Genomic DNA, 13375 nt, shown 5'->3' with positions numbered 1-13375 from the left:
GTTCTAGCACTTGCTTCACAGGGCAGGTCCTGTGCCTGCTGTTGGGAGAGCCCCTGATGACCCTCAGAAGCAGGACACGCCAAGCTGCTCATTCCAGCCACACTCCTGCCTCGGGCTGAGGCTTGGGCCTCTGAAGACCACATGCTCCAAGCTGCCCTGGTGCAGTGAACTGAGCTGATGAGCCTTTAGGAAGCAGGAGCACACCAAAGTCATGGGTCAGGGAATACATCTCCTCATGTACTCTCAAGGGGTCCCTGCAAGTTCCCAGGAGCACAAAAGTGGGTCCTGCATCTCCCAGGCTTCCTGTCTTGCTGTCTGTCTCCCCTCTGTTCATGGCTGACCATCCTTCCAATGCTCTGTCACGTGACCCAGCCAAGGTGACATCAGCAGAACCCCAGATGGTCACCTCTTGGGCGTCCAATTCCTAAAACTGTGCTTAAAAAACAAACAAACATTTATTTAGCTCATGATTTATTTATTTATTTATTTATTTATTTATTTATTAAACATTTATTTAGCAAATCCCCATGCTCGTGAGGTGAGCACTTTGATGATGGCTCTATCCCTGTCGTCCATCACACTGTGTTTAAAAGCACTACTCCAGTGTAGTTGGAAGCTTTCCTGTCCATAGTCACTCAGACCCAATTAAACACACGGTGGGGGGGATTACATTAATTATAACCTGTAAGGTCTGTGGAAGGACTCTTGCTAGCTAGCTCTTATGCCCATTTCTACTATCTATGTTTTGCCATATGTTCCATGACTTTACTGGTCTGTTGGCATGTTGCTTCTCCTTTGGTGGCAGCTGGTGTCTCTCCCTGCCTTGTTCCTCTCTTTGAATTTCTCACCCCCCTCTAAGCTGCCTTGCCATAGGCCAATCAGCTTTATTTATCAACCAATCAGAGCAACACATGTCCACAGCATACAGAAAAACATTCCCCCATTACTCCAGGACTTGGCACAATGAGATATGCCTTTCATCCCAGCACTGGAAAGGCAGGGGCATGGGGATCTCTGTGAGTTTGAAGCCAGTTTGTACTACAGAGCAAGTTCAAGTCTAACCAGAGTGACAGAGAATCCTAGTCTCCCAAACAAACACAAACAAACCGTAACAACAATAAAGTCTCACATCTCTCTAGATGAATGACACAGCGATGGTTTTCAAATAGACAAAGGTGTGTCATGATTCCTAAGAAGACAGGTCAGTAACATGCTCTACTGTGGGCACGTGAGATGGTTCAACAGGTTAAGGCCCTTGCTGTCAAGCCTGGCCACCTGATTCTAGCTCCAGAGCCCACCCACGTGATAGAAAGAGTTGACTCCTGAAAGCTGTCCTCTGACCTTTACACTCCAGCTATGACCTTTCTCTCTCTCTCTCTCTCTCTCTCTCTCTCTCTCTCTCTCTCTCTCTCTCTCACACACACACACACACACACACACACACACACACACATTTTAAAAGAGAATGTGACAGAGGCAATGGAATCACCCAGAGAGTCATAGTGAGCTCCTGAGAGGAGAGAGCTTGGATGCATACCTGTTGGTGGCTTGGAAGCCATGAACACTAGGACAGCTCAGCACCCCAGTTTATGACCTCAGGGTATTGGACTCATCTCACATTCACACTCCCCAGACTCTAAACAAATGAGGAAAGCAGTCATTTTTAATGATCATTCTTGCTCAAGGTTGTACACTCTTTGTGGCCCACCATGGGGCCTGTCACTACCCGGCCTGTCCCTGAGATAAGTGAGGTTCACATCTCCAGCTGGGGTTCTGTCCATGTAATAGAGCAAATATAGCCCAGGACTTAGGACTACTGACTGTGTGCTGTGGACCTACTCTGGAGGTCCTTCCAGGGGGGAAAAAAAAACATGTATCTGTGGCCCCTGGGGACTGTCCAGCTTCTGGGAAGGACAGGGAAAAGCTGTAGTCTTAGAGAAGAAACACTGAGCATTCCATGCACAGCCTCACAGGGAGTGGGGCCTCTGCTGAGGCAGTCCTGGGTCTATGACTATGGCCTGCTGTGGACACACAAGCATGAAAGTTACCTCCTCACAGTCTTTTCGGATACACAGGAGACATGTGACTTCTTCACTAAGAGCTTCCAGGCTCCTGTCTTCAGAGTGAGACCCCTTCTCTATTGCTCATACCTCCCAAGAAGTTTCCCTTCTTCAAGGGAGATCAATCACACTTAGATGAGGCTCTACCCTCCTCTTCACACCCTGGGAGCTTTGCTGCCCCCCTGTATCTCTTAACTGCTCCTGAGCTTTGGTTGTTGTATAGTTATTCCACGACGCCTGTTGAATAACTGAGTCTGAGGCTTTCTACCCGCCTTTCTCAAAGTAAATTCCACTCCTCCTTCCATTTCTTCTGTGTCCAAGGACTCCCTGTGCCTCTGGGCCTATGGTCTTTCATTTGAAATAATGTGGGGAAATGTTAGAACAGTTTGGACCACATCATTGCCTTATAGAGAGAAAGTCGCCTGGGATGTCACCTTACTGTCCATCACACAAATGTCCTCTGTGAGTGGCTGAGCTTTGAAGTACTTCAACCCATCCCCTTGTCCTTACAGCACCTCTTGCAGCAGTCAGGTAATAAATAAGTGAATCCTGTGCAGAAAGAAAAAATTATCTAGATAAAGCAAGGAAGTTATTTCTGCAGGAGGCCCTTGGCCCTTGGCCTTTGGCATGAAAGAGTAGGTGGTAATTCAGCATGTGTTGAGGCTCAGTGGTAGCCCCCTCACCTACACAGCCACTGTCTCAAGAAGAAGTGATCATTCCATAGTACTTCCTCCTCTTTTTGTGTTGGAGGAGAGGGGCCTTTTTTTTATTTATTTATTTTTTATTTTACAACACCATTCAGTTCCACATAATAGCCACAGATTCCCATGCTCTTCCCCCCCCGCCCCTCCCCCTCCCCCAGCCCACCCCCCATTCCCACCACCTCCAGATCAAGGTCTCCCCCGAGGACCGGGATCGACCTGATAGACTCAGTCCAGGCAGGTCCAGTCCCCCCTCCCAGACCGAGCCAAGCGTCCCTGCATAAGTCCTAGGATTCAAACAGCTGACTCATGCAACAAGCCCAGGACCCGGCACCACCGCCCAGCTGCCTCCCAAACAGATCAAGCCAAATGACTGTCTCACCCATTCAGAGGGCCTGACCCAGTTGGGGGCCGAGAGGGGCCTTTTGAGACAGGGTTTCACTATGTGGCCTAGCCCGGCCTCCAAGGCACAATCCTACATCTAATTCCCGAGTCATGGAATTACAGACCTGTTTCACCACTCAACGTCATCATTAAGTGCATAGTAATTACGTCACACATCGAGGAACCACAGTTTTGATAGTCTACTCTCCTCTAGGCAAATGGGATGCGATGCCATTTTGTTTGCCCTGACATCAGACCCACAGTAGTTCCCTCAATTGGCCGTGGCTGGAGTCTGAACGCACTCTTTCTCACCACCCTGTCAGGGAGAGGTTGACGTACACAGACCTTGCCCTTGGCATGTACGCAACCTCCAAGTCAAAGCGCTGAGAGCAGCAGCACAGGAGGAAGATTTAGCGCACAGGAGGAAGTTTTAGCGCACAGGGATCCCGAGTTCCTCCCTGGTTTTCCCTATCAGGGATAGAGAATGTGCAGGGTATCTTCCATGTTCCTTTTTGGAGGATGAGTGATTAACAGACTTCTGTCATCTGGCATCGTCACTGAAAGTTCTGATTTCCAAGTGTTCAGTGTCCCCTGACCTACAGCCATCATCACGGCCCATTAGCAAATCCATCCAAAGTGGAAGCAGTGGGGAACCAGGCCGCCCTGTGTTACTAACAGCCCGTTTATTAAAAACAGAAAGTTGAGTAAGACGGCAAACACCTGGGAGCTGAGAGCGCACACTGGACAGCGTGAGGCTACAGACCAGCCTCCACTCTGTTCTGGCCTCAAGAGCTGTGAGCCCAAGCCCCATGTTTCACAGGGTCAGGAATTAAACGACCCACAGGGCCAAGATTAGGAACACAGTGCGTATGATATGCTTAGCAGAGATGCCTTTGTTTTGTAAAATCTTGCTTCATGAGATCTGTGAACAGTGCAACCGTCTACAGCAGCGTGCAAGTAGTACCACTGGCAGAGATTTCTCCCTTTGCCGTGAGTGTGAACTGAGACACTCACCAGCAGGCCCGTCATCACTCACACGGGAGAGAGTACAAGCCGGCATCCCACGTGTAGTGGCTGCTGAGGGATGCTGGCATGGTAGGGGCAGATTTGGGCAAGGGCGCCATGGAAGGCGCGGGACGCTCTCACCCAGCATCTGTAATGAGGCATAGGTTGCTTTGGGCCTTACTCAGGAGCCATCTTTCTTGAGAGAAAGCACCCACCAATTTGTGTTCCACCATCACCAGGCTTTACACCTAAGGTCTGCCATCTCCACACTTAGATCCTGATCTTCAGGACAGCAGAGTACAATAGCCTAGTCCCTGAAGAGTCCTTGATGTCTCCATACCGGCCATTTCATAGTTTCCAGGCGCACGCGCGCGCGCCACTGGCTGGTTTTTAATAGAGGTAAGAGCTCTTTAACATGCAGGATGGTTATAACAACTGAAACCTACTGGGAATCATCAGGAGGAGGTGGGACTGTGCACTTTATTGCAAAAAAAAAAGGGGGGTCGTGGTTGCATTGTGGGTCTAAGGTCTATTCTGGAAGAAGGTAGGCTTTATGGGTCTCCCTTTTTGCTGATGGAATACATGTAGTAATATTTTATTTGTGCACCACAATAAAACTTATCTGGAGATCACAGAACAGAGTCAGTCACCAAATTAAACATAGAGATCAGGTGTGGTGGCACACACCTTTTATCCTATCATTCTGAAAGGATCCGTCTGCATCTCTGTGAGTTCAAGGCCACCTTGGAAACAGAGCCAGGCATGGTGGCACACACCTTAAACCCAGCACTAGGAAGGAAGGAAGACGGCAGGGCATAGAAAGGTATATAAAGCATGAGTAAACAGGAAGTCTCACTCTGGAGACTGAGGAGTTGGTAAGGTGAGGATGGCTGTGGCTTGTTCTGTTTCTCTGATCTTCCAGCTTTCACCTTACTATCTGGCTCCAGGTTTGTTTGTTTGTTTTTTAATTAATATGACCACTTAGCAATTCGTTTTACATCTGGTGCCCAGATAAGTTTTATTGGGGTGCACAGATAAAATACCACCACAAGTAGACCTTGCATAGCCTGTCCTGCACTTGTACGCAGCACAGTAGTCACCGCCGTGCCCCGATGCACTGGGGATGCAATGCAGAGCAATCCAATCCCAGCTCTCATCTCCAGGAAGACCTGGCAGCTCCCTGACAGGCCAAGTGTTCACGTTGCAAAGTCTACAGAGCCTGTCAACACTGAAGGATGACTTTGAGAAAAGGTCACAGCCAGGATGCATTAGCAGGCTCATCCCTCCTCTGCCCTGTACCCCCCGTGCTCCCCTCTGCATATTAGATGACACCCCTTTAAACTGTTAAGTGCTGCTGTAGTTTTATCGGCCAGTCGCCAGCGGGCTCAAGGGAGCAGTGCTATCTCCTATGGCCATGAAAATTGATATTGAACACGGGAGGAAAAATCTCACAAGCTGATAGCAATTAGCTAAAAAGGATCAGTGGCTCCATGATTCATCACACCGGGGAACCAAAGTCAGCAGACACTGTTCCCAGGTTCCTGCACTCGCTCTGCTTCTGTTTATCAGGCACACAGAGTGTGACATCTACTTCCAAGGCCCCTGGCAGGGTGGAAGTTCCTGAAGTTGGTAAGGTCAGTAGGATGTGCTTCAGAGAACAGTGGCTGTTCACACTGAAGGGATTCACACTGAAAAGTAGGAGCTGCTGTCTGTAAGAACTTGTTTCATGTCAGTTTTGAGAAAGAAGGAATTTAATGAATCTGGATCAGTAAGAGCATAGCATCTGCATTGATTGGTCATGATAACAATATAAAACTATCAGAAATATTCATTGCAGCAGCAGCAGCATTACTCTCATTCAGAAGGAGTCCTTCTCTGAGCTCCAGGATGTCATGGGACTTGCAACCTTCCTGCCATCAATCATCCTCACCACACTGTTGGCATCATGGGCATACGGTGAAACATGGGATGGTGCAATTGTCTTCTAAAACAGCACCATCATTGGGCTGGGGAGATGGATCGGTCAGTAATGTGTTTGCTGCCCAAGCACAAGGACATGAGTTCAGATCCCCAGCATTCAAGACCAGAGCTGAGTGTGCCAGTGAGTGCCTGAGGTCCCAAACTAAGGGAGGCAGAGGTTCATAATCTCTGGGTCCTGTTGGCTAGTTAGGCTGGGTGCATTGTTGAGCACCCAGGTAAGATTGAAAGAGATATAGGAGGGCACCCAAGATTAATCTGCAGCCCCATATTCACCCTCACACTGCACACACACACACACACACACACACACACACACACACACACATACACATCAGTTTCTGCAGTTCTGCTTCCCTATCTGAGGTGCACCAGGTGTAGTAAATACTGGTCACCCAGCATAGAAAGCAGTGGTTTCTGAAAATGTAGTAGGCAGTATTGTCTCTCCCCCTCACTCCTGTGTGTCCACAGGGAACCCTGGTCACAGATTTAAGTACTGCTCAGTGCTCCCTTGTTACAACATGCCACTGCTCCTATTTTTATGTCTTTTTAAAGTAAAAACATTATTATCTCCTATTTATTTAGCCTGGTGTATATTCACACATAAGTGCAGGTGCCTGGAGAGGCCAGAAGAGGGCACCAGATTCCCTGGAGCTAGGGCTACAGGTCCACCTAGTGTGGGTTCTGAAGACTGAACTCTAGAGCTGTACCTGCTCTAATCCACGACCCATCTCTCAGTACCACAGCTCCTGTTCTTAAACAGATGCATAATTTGTTCCTAAGGTTCTCATGGAGGACACAGACCACTCTGTGTTGATCCCCAGGCATGAGCTTAGAGGTCCTGGAGGAGAGCTGAGGTCCAGAGCATATGCCTTAGAGCTACGGTCTGGAGCAGGCTCTCAGAGGACGTTTAGTGCTGCACTTTTCACTGTTCATATGCAAAGAAAAAAAAAAGAAAAAAAGAAAAGAAAAGAAAAGAAACAAGCAATTAGCTTAAAAATCTATCCATCATAATTGGGATATATACTGAGTCAATGAGAACTGAATAAACACATGCCTCTTGAAATACATATGCGGGTTGAAATGAAAAGATTTTTCAGGAGTATGAATGGCACCTGCTAAGACAATTGCTCACAATACCACTGGTGATTAGTGAAATGGGATTCAAATCTTTCATCTTTCCCACATCATCGGAACAGAGTAGTGGATCTGATGACATGAAGGGTCGGTCAGCTCAAGGTGTTCTGATGATAGCCATGCTTGGAAAACCCCAGGAAAGCCTCTAGAGACATGCCTGTGATGTCTTTCCTCAGCCTTTTCTGCTCCAGCAGCCTGTGGACCTATCCCAAGCAGGATCAGCTCACCAGTGAAGCAGGGAGAGAATGGGAGGGGCCAGACAACTAGCTCTAACCACAAGCAAGACTTCATCGCCCTGATCATCAGAAAAGCCCATGACTAACTTGTACACATTGGCTTTAATGTTCTTACACAGACAGGCCATGCTTTGGTAATGACTCCATGGCTGCAAGGGTCCTTCTGGGATGCAGAGAAGTAGCAGGAGGAGGAGTGGCGCATGGAGGCCAGAGGACAAAGAGCAGGATGGGAAAAGCTGTAAACAAAACAGGCCTTCCAGGCCTGCTATGGGCACTGCTCTTACTGAAGCTGGGGACTCTGGTATCTGCTCTGTGCCTGTCAAAGGTGCAATGCTAGTCCCATGCTCTTTTTCTATTGGGACAGCAGGGGACTGAGAAGACATCTTTTGGGGTGCTTATTTAGTTCACAGCAGTATCTCTCAGTTCAGGCTAAATAGGAAGGAGTGTAAGGATCTTTAATCAGAGGCTTTCCTCCCAGTGGTAGGACAGGCATTCTTCGAATGCGAAAAGCCAAGGAGGTAGGTGGGAGATGATTTCAGTGTAGTTCCATAGAAGTTCCATGTGTCTGTTCAGAGAGCCCCTGGGTATCCTATTAATTATAGAATCAATTACATTCAATTTAGGTTTAACACCGTGGTGCTATTCCTTAGCTGCAAAGTGCTCACACTCATCACATTTGTGAGTCCTAGGAATGAAGGGGATCCTTGGGATAAGTCCCTTTTAGGTTGTCCATTTCTGAAAGTCATTCCTTATAGATTCTGTCCTGATGCGTCATCCAGCCGGAGCAGAAGCACCTTCAGAGTAAGCATCCATCTGCCTGAACCCAACTGTCCTTCCTTGACCCAAGGATTGCCAGTTGTACCTGGGCCCCTTGTACTGAGCATTCCAGGAGCGGGGCTAGCTGCCTGTCAGGGGAGACCCAATCCAAGAGCTCTGGAAACTTGCTTCTCTCCCTCCTCTCCCATGTCTGTTTCTAGTTTAAATAGGCGATGGATTTTCCCCCCATGTCCCTTTTATTGGGATTTGTGAACCATTTCCTCCCCTCAGCCAAACAGAAGCACCCTACAAATGGGTGCTTATCTCCTCAGATGTTCTCCAATTAGAGTGTCCTGTGGTCATCCTGTGTCCCTGCCTCTGAGCTGGAGGAATTCTATCCACACCACACAAGACCCAGCAGGATCCCGTTACAAGCAATCTGGGAGATGGGGTGTGGGGGGAGGGGGAAGGGGGCACCTGACTGCGCCCCTTGTGCCTTACAAGATGTTCGGCTGTGCGGCGTCTCCGCCACTTAGTACAACAAGTGCTCGGCAGGCCGCACTTCAAATTGCTGAGGGCTCGCGATCCTGCGGTGGGAAAACAGATCCCTGTATCCATTACTGGGAACTTGATCTGCTGACCTTGCCGTTGAAAGTCAAACAGGGAAGCGGCAGGCTGGAAGCTCCCACAAAGAGGGAAACAGCCCCACTGGCCATCAGCAGACAGGGAAAGGAGAGCTCTCCTCCCAGATGGGATGGCTTCCGATGCTGTTCCCAGTGTGATCGCTGTGACCTTGACAAGGTCACCACCCTCCCACTGAAGATGGAAGCGAAGAGCCTAAAATAGCAATGGTGATCACAGACTCTGCCGATGAAACCTGGGTCTGCTGCACACACTTCAGGAGGGATCACTGGGAAAGGGGGGCATCGGAGTGTGGACTCACCTCTTCGTTTTCCCAACCACATGTAGGCCTAGGGGCTGAGTTGTCCACCCACTTCCACCCCGTAACTCTCACGCCCTCCCCACCCCTGTGTTTTCTTATCTTGGGGACTGACCACTGGCCATAAATCAGCCTGCTAGTCTTCTAGCCCCGAGGTTTGTAAGCCATGGCTGGCGTATCTCCGAGCAAGGGCCTAGGCTTGAATACTGGCTTCAACATTGGCTGCTGGGTAGCTCGGGGCAGTTGCTGCAGTAACTGAACTATCATTGGTAAAGTCCTTAGACCTATGGTGAACACGGGCGCATGAGCCTCCTGCTCATGAGAACCCACTGCCTCGTTCTTTCTCCAGGTGTGTGATACACCAGTGAGTCCCAGCCCTGCCAGACCTGTCACCCCTCTGCTTCAACTCCAGTCAGGGGGACAACAGGATCGGGTTGAGGGACCATCTGGTCAACCCTCTTAGAGTCAAACAAACACAGGATCAGTGCCCCCAGTCGCTGAGTGGTGCTAGAAGGATAGGTGTGAGGTGTGCACTCATGGAGGGAGCCACACCAAGCCTGCCTTTGCACAGATCATGCCTGACACACGAGGCTGCTTAGGGAGAGGCATGGACGCTCACGGGACTGCCTCCTGGGCATGAACCTGAAGTGATACCCAGAAAGCTTTCTTAGTGCCAGATGGGGTATGGCAAGGGCTTCCAGAAGCTTCTACCTAGCTTTTTCTAAGAAGTGAACAAGGCTGATCACCGTACCTACCCCTTTGCCATTTTCCTTAGCACCTTCTTGGTTGATCTCACTGTGCTGCTGTAGGTGTGCTCCCATTCTCTAGGGCTACAGTTTGGTGGCTTGAATCAAGAGAAGACTTCTGTTTGGGTTTTGGAAGTCAGTATTCCATAAGTAAGGTGTTCACAGGCCACACATCATTCAGCTTCTTGGGAAGGATTATCTGTCCCTGCCTGGCTGGCTCCTGTGTCTCAGGTAGTCCTGGGCTCGTGGTCACATCACTCCATCTCTGCTGCATTCTCTATGGCCTGCTGACCTGTGTGTCTCTCCTCTGCCTTTTATGGTGTTGGATTTAGATCTCATGTGTGCAAGCTGTGGTGGTTTGAGGGGAGATGGTCCCCAAAGGGAGTCGCATTGTTAGGAGGTGTGGCTTTATTGGAGGAGGTGTAGCCTTGTTGGAGGAAGTGTGTCACTGTGGAGGTGATCTTTGAGGTCTCATATATGCTCAAGATACCACCCAGTGTCTCAGTTCACTTCCTGTTGCCTTTGGATCAAGATGTAAGGACTCTCAGCTCCAGTACCACGCCTGCCTGCATGCTGCCATGCTCCCTGCGGTGATGACAGTGAACTAAACCTCTGAACTGTAAGTGAGTCACCACAATTAAATGTTTTCCTTTATAAGAGTTGCTGTGGTCATGGTGTCTCTTCACAGCAATAGAAGCCCTGACTAAGACACAAGCCCAAGATGACTTCACTCAAGACTTTAACGTAGTCATATCTCCAGAAGTCACTTTTCTACATAAGGTCACAGCCACCGGTTACATGTGTTCAGACGCAGACAGACACATTCTTTTGGAGATGTCATTCCACTCACCGCAGATGGCTTTAATGCCATTTAAGAAATGGGGCAAATGTGAGCAAAGTGCTCTGCGGGGAGTTTGGGGGGCACAGGCAATTTGTTCCCACTTGACTCTGGAAAGTGCATAATCAGGAGCCAGGAGCCAGAAGGGAAAAAGAAGGCAGGTGAATCCTTCACAAAGGCTTCATGATTTATTTAATTCCTGCACACAAAGCCCATTGTGCAGTCTACCAAGCCTTGTCTGTATTTTGTGAGTCTAACGCAGAGTTCACATAAATCATGGAGAGTGCTCATGCTGTGTGCTGATCTTGCAGTGCCAATAAGCCTTGAAGTAACAGAACTTTGATAGTTTGAGGCCTACATCTATTCTGTGCTTTTAAATAAACAACAGGGAAGTCCTGGGACCATGAACGACCCTCGGAGCTCCACAGATGGAGAGTTCCGTCTTTCTGATCCCACTTGTCCCAGGACCTAGCCTATTTCATGTGTGAGCCTTCCTCTTGGCTTCATCTGAGCTCCCACCTCTACGAGGGCAGAGCTCCATGTAACTCCTGGTGAATGAAGAGCTCAGACCTGCCAGGTTCCACACCACAGAGCCGGTGTGAACAGACGCCTTGCGTTTGTTTGATGCAGTGATTCGCATATCTGTTGAATGACTGCTTGTGAGGAGTGAGTGGCTGGGACAGAAACTTGGTTCAACATCAGAATCCAGATGCAGGATGGGTGGCTATCTAATATGGGAGGCAACTGAAACTGCTGTGGAGCAGAGAGAGTCAGTGTGGACAGGCATTCAGTCCAGGGCTGCAGGCTACGTTGTGTCCTGAGTGCATATGCTGAAATCTAGTCTATGGGCTTCAGAATGTGACTTTACCTTGGGAATGGATCCATGCAGATGCAATTATTCAGGTGACGCCACCTGAATAGGGAAGACCCCCTCATCCTATATAACTAGTGTCTTCATAAAAACAGCAATAAAGAAATAAAGAAAGAGGCATAGATGGAAGAACAGCAAGGCACAGGGGGAATCAGAATAGAGAAGATGCAAGCAATTTGCCAGCCAATGAAGATCCGGAGGCGGATTCTAGCCTTGGAAGGAGCTGGACTTTAGCCTCTGGAGTTAGGAGAGAGTAAGTTTTTGTCCACAAAGCACCTGTCCTTGATTTTCACCCAGCTTTACTTACTGGATGCCCAAGATCCGCCACTCCCCATAGCCAGTGACACTGGACACACTTAGAAATTGGTAGGCAAATGTACTGTACAACTCTGACCAGGGGGAGAGGGGGTTCTCACAGAGGAGAGGACACTGTCACATCTGCAGACAGTGAGGGAATTCTGTACTCTTTGATGCCAGTATTATCATGATATATATGGAAGTTAAACAAAGATATCATATATACACGTGCATGCGCGCACGCGCGCACACGCGCGCACACAAGCTTACAGGGCAGCCAGCCTGCCTGGTGTGTGCAGAGGGAAACAATGAGAGACCCTGTCTCAACCAAGGTGGGGAATGAGAACCTGAGGTTATCCTCTGACCTCTGCTGCACACCATGGCACACATGCACCTCACTCAGGCACATACATGCAAAGATGTACAATCGCAGAAGATGGAAAAGAAAAACAATTGGAAATGTTCAATAGCTGTGTATGGTTTAGGGCAAAAAATAATAATAATAAGCTTGGAGACACAGCTGTAGGTTGATAACATATGACCCTATTGGAATAAGCGTAACATTCTTGAACCAACAAAGCTATAGAGATGAAAAGGTTGCCTTGTAGTCCAACTGTAGGTATATTGTCATGGGGCAGAAGGTGCAGGGTCGCTGCAGGGTGGCTGCAGAGATGGCCATGCTTGCACCTTGACTACGGTGGATGCTTTGAACTCACTGCACTGTCATGGGGCCGACTGTGCACTTCAGAGCAGAGAGACCACTGGGCTCAGGTGCTGTGTAAGTGGGAAATGTAATCCAGGAGCCAAGGCTGAGGTGTGAGCACATGCCTGTGGTAACTTTGCATGGCCTGTCCATTCATAACAGAAATAAAGGGGAGAGGAGAGCAGAGGGGAGGGAAGAGGAGGAGGAGGAGAGTGGAGGAGGGAGGGGAGGAGGAGAGAGAGAGGAGAGGAGGGAGAGGAGGGGAGTGGAGAAGGAAAGGGGAGAAGGGAGTGGAGGAGAGGAGGAGAAGGGAGGAAAGGGTGGGAGAAGAGAGGGGAGGGGAGGGCCATGGAGAGGAGAAGAAGGGAGGAGAGGAAAAAGAAGCAAAAAGAAGGGAAAGAAAAAGAGAAGGAAAAGGGTGTTAAAATCAGCACATAAACAACAACCTAAAGAATTTGAACCAATGTATCTAGAGGCATAAGCAAATATATTCACGAGAAGGTGTGTGTGTGTGTGTGTGTGTGTGTGTGTGTGTGTGTGTGTGTGTCAGAGAGAGAGACTTTATAATACATGTACCACTTCCACACACGAGGCCCGTCAGCACCACACAGTGACCAAGGGTTAAATGTGTAAGAGGTGGTTATCAGATATTAAACATGGGAGGGAGCAAGGGAAACAGGAAAGAAAACAGAATGACTCCAACAGATTATTTAAGAATTTTATT

This window comes from Peromyscus leucopus, chromosome 19 (genome assembly GCF_004664715.2).
Source record: "Peromyscus leucopus breed LL Stock chromosome 19, UCI_PerLeu_2.1, whole genome shotgun sequence".
NCBI classification, from domain to species: domain Eukaryota; kingdom Metazoa; phylum Chordata; class Mammalia; order Rodentia; family Cricetidae; genus Peromyscus; species Peromyscus leucopus.
Note: the sequence above shows the minus strand (reverse complement) of the source record.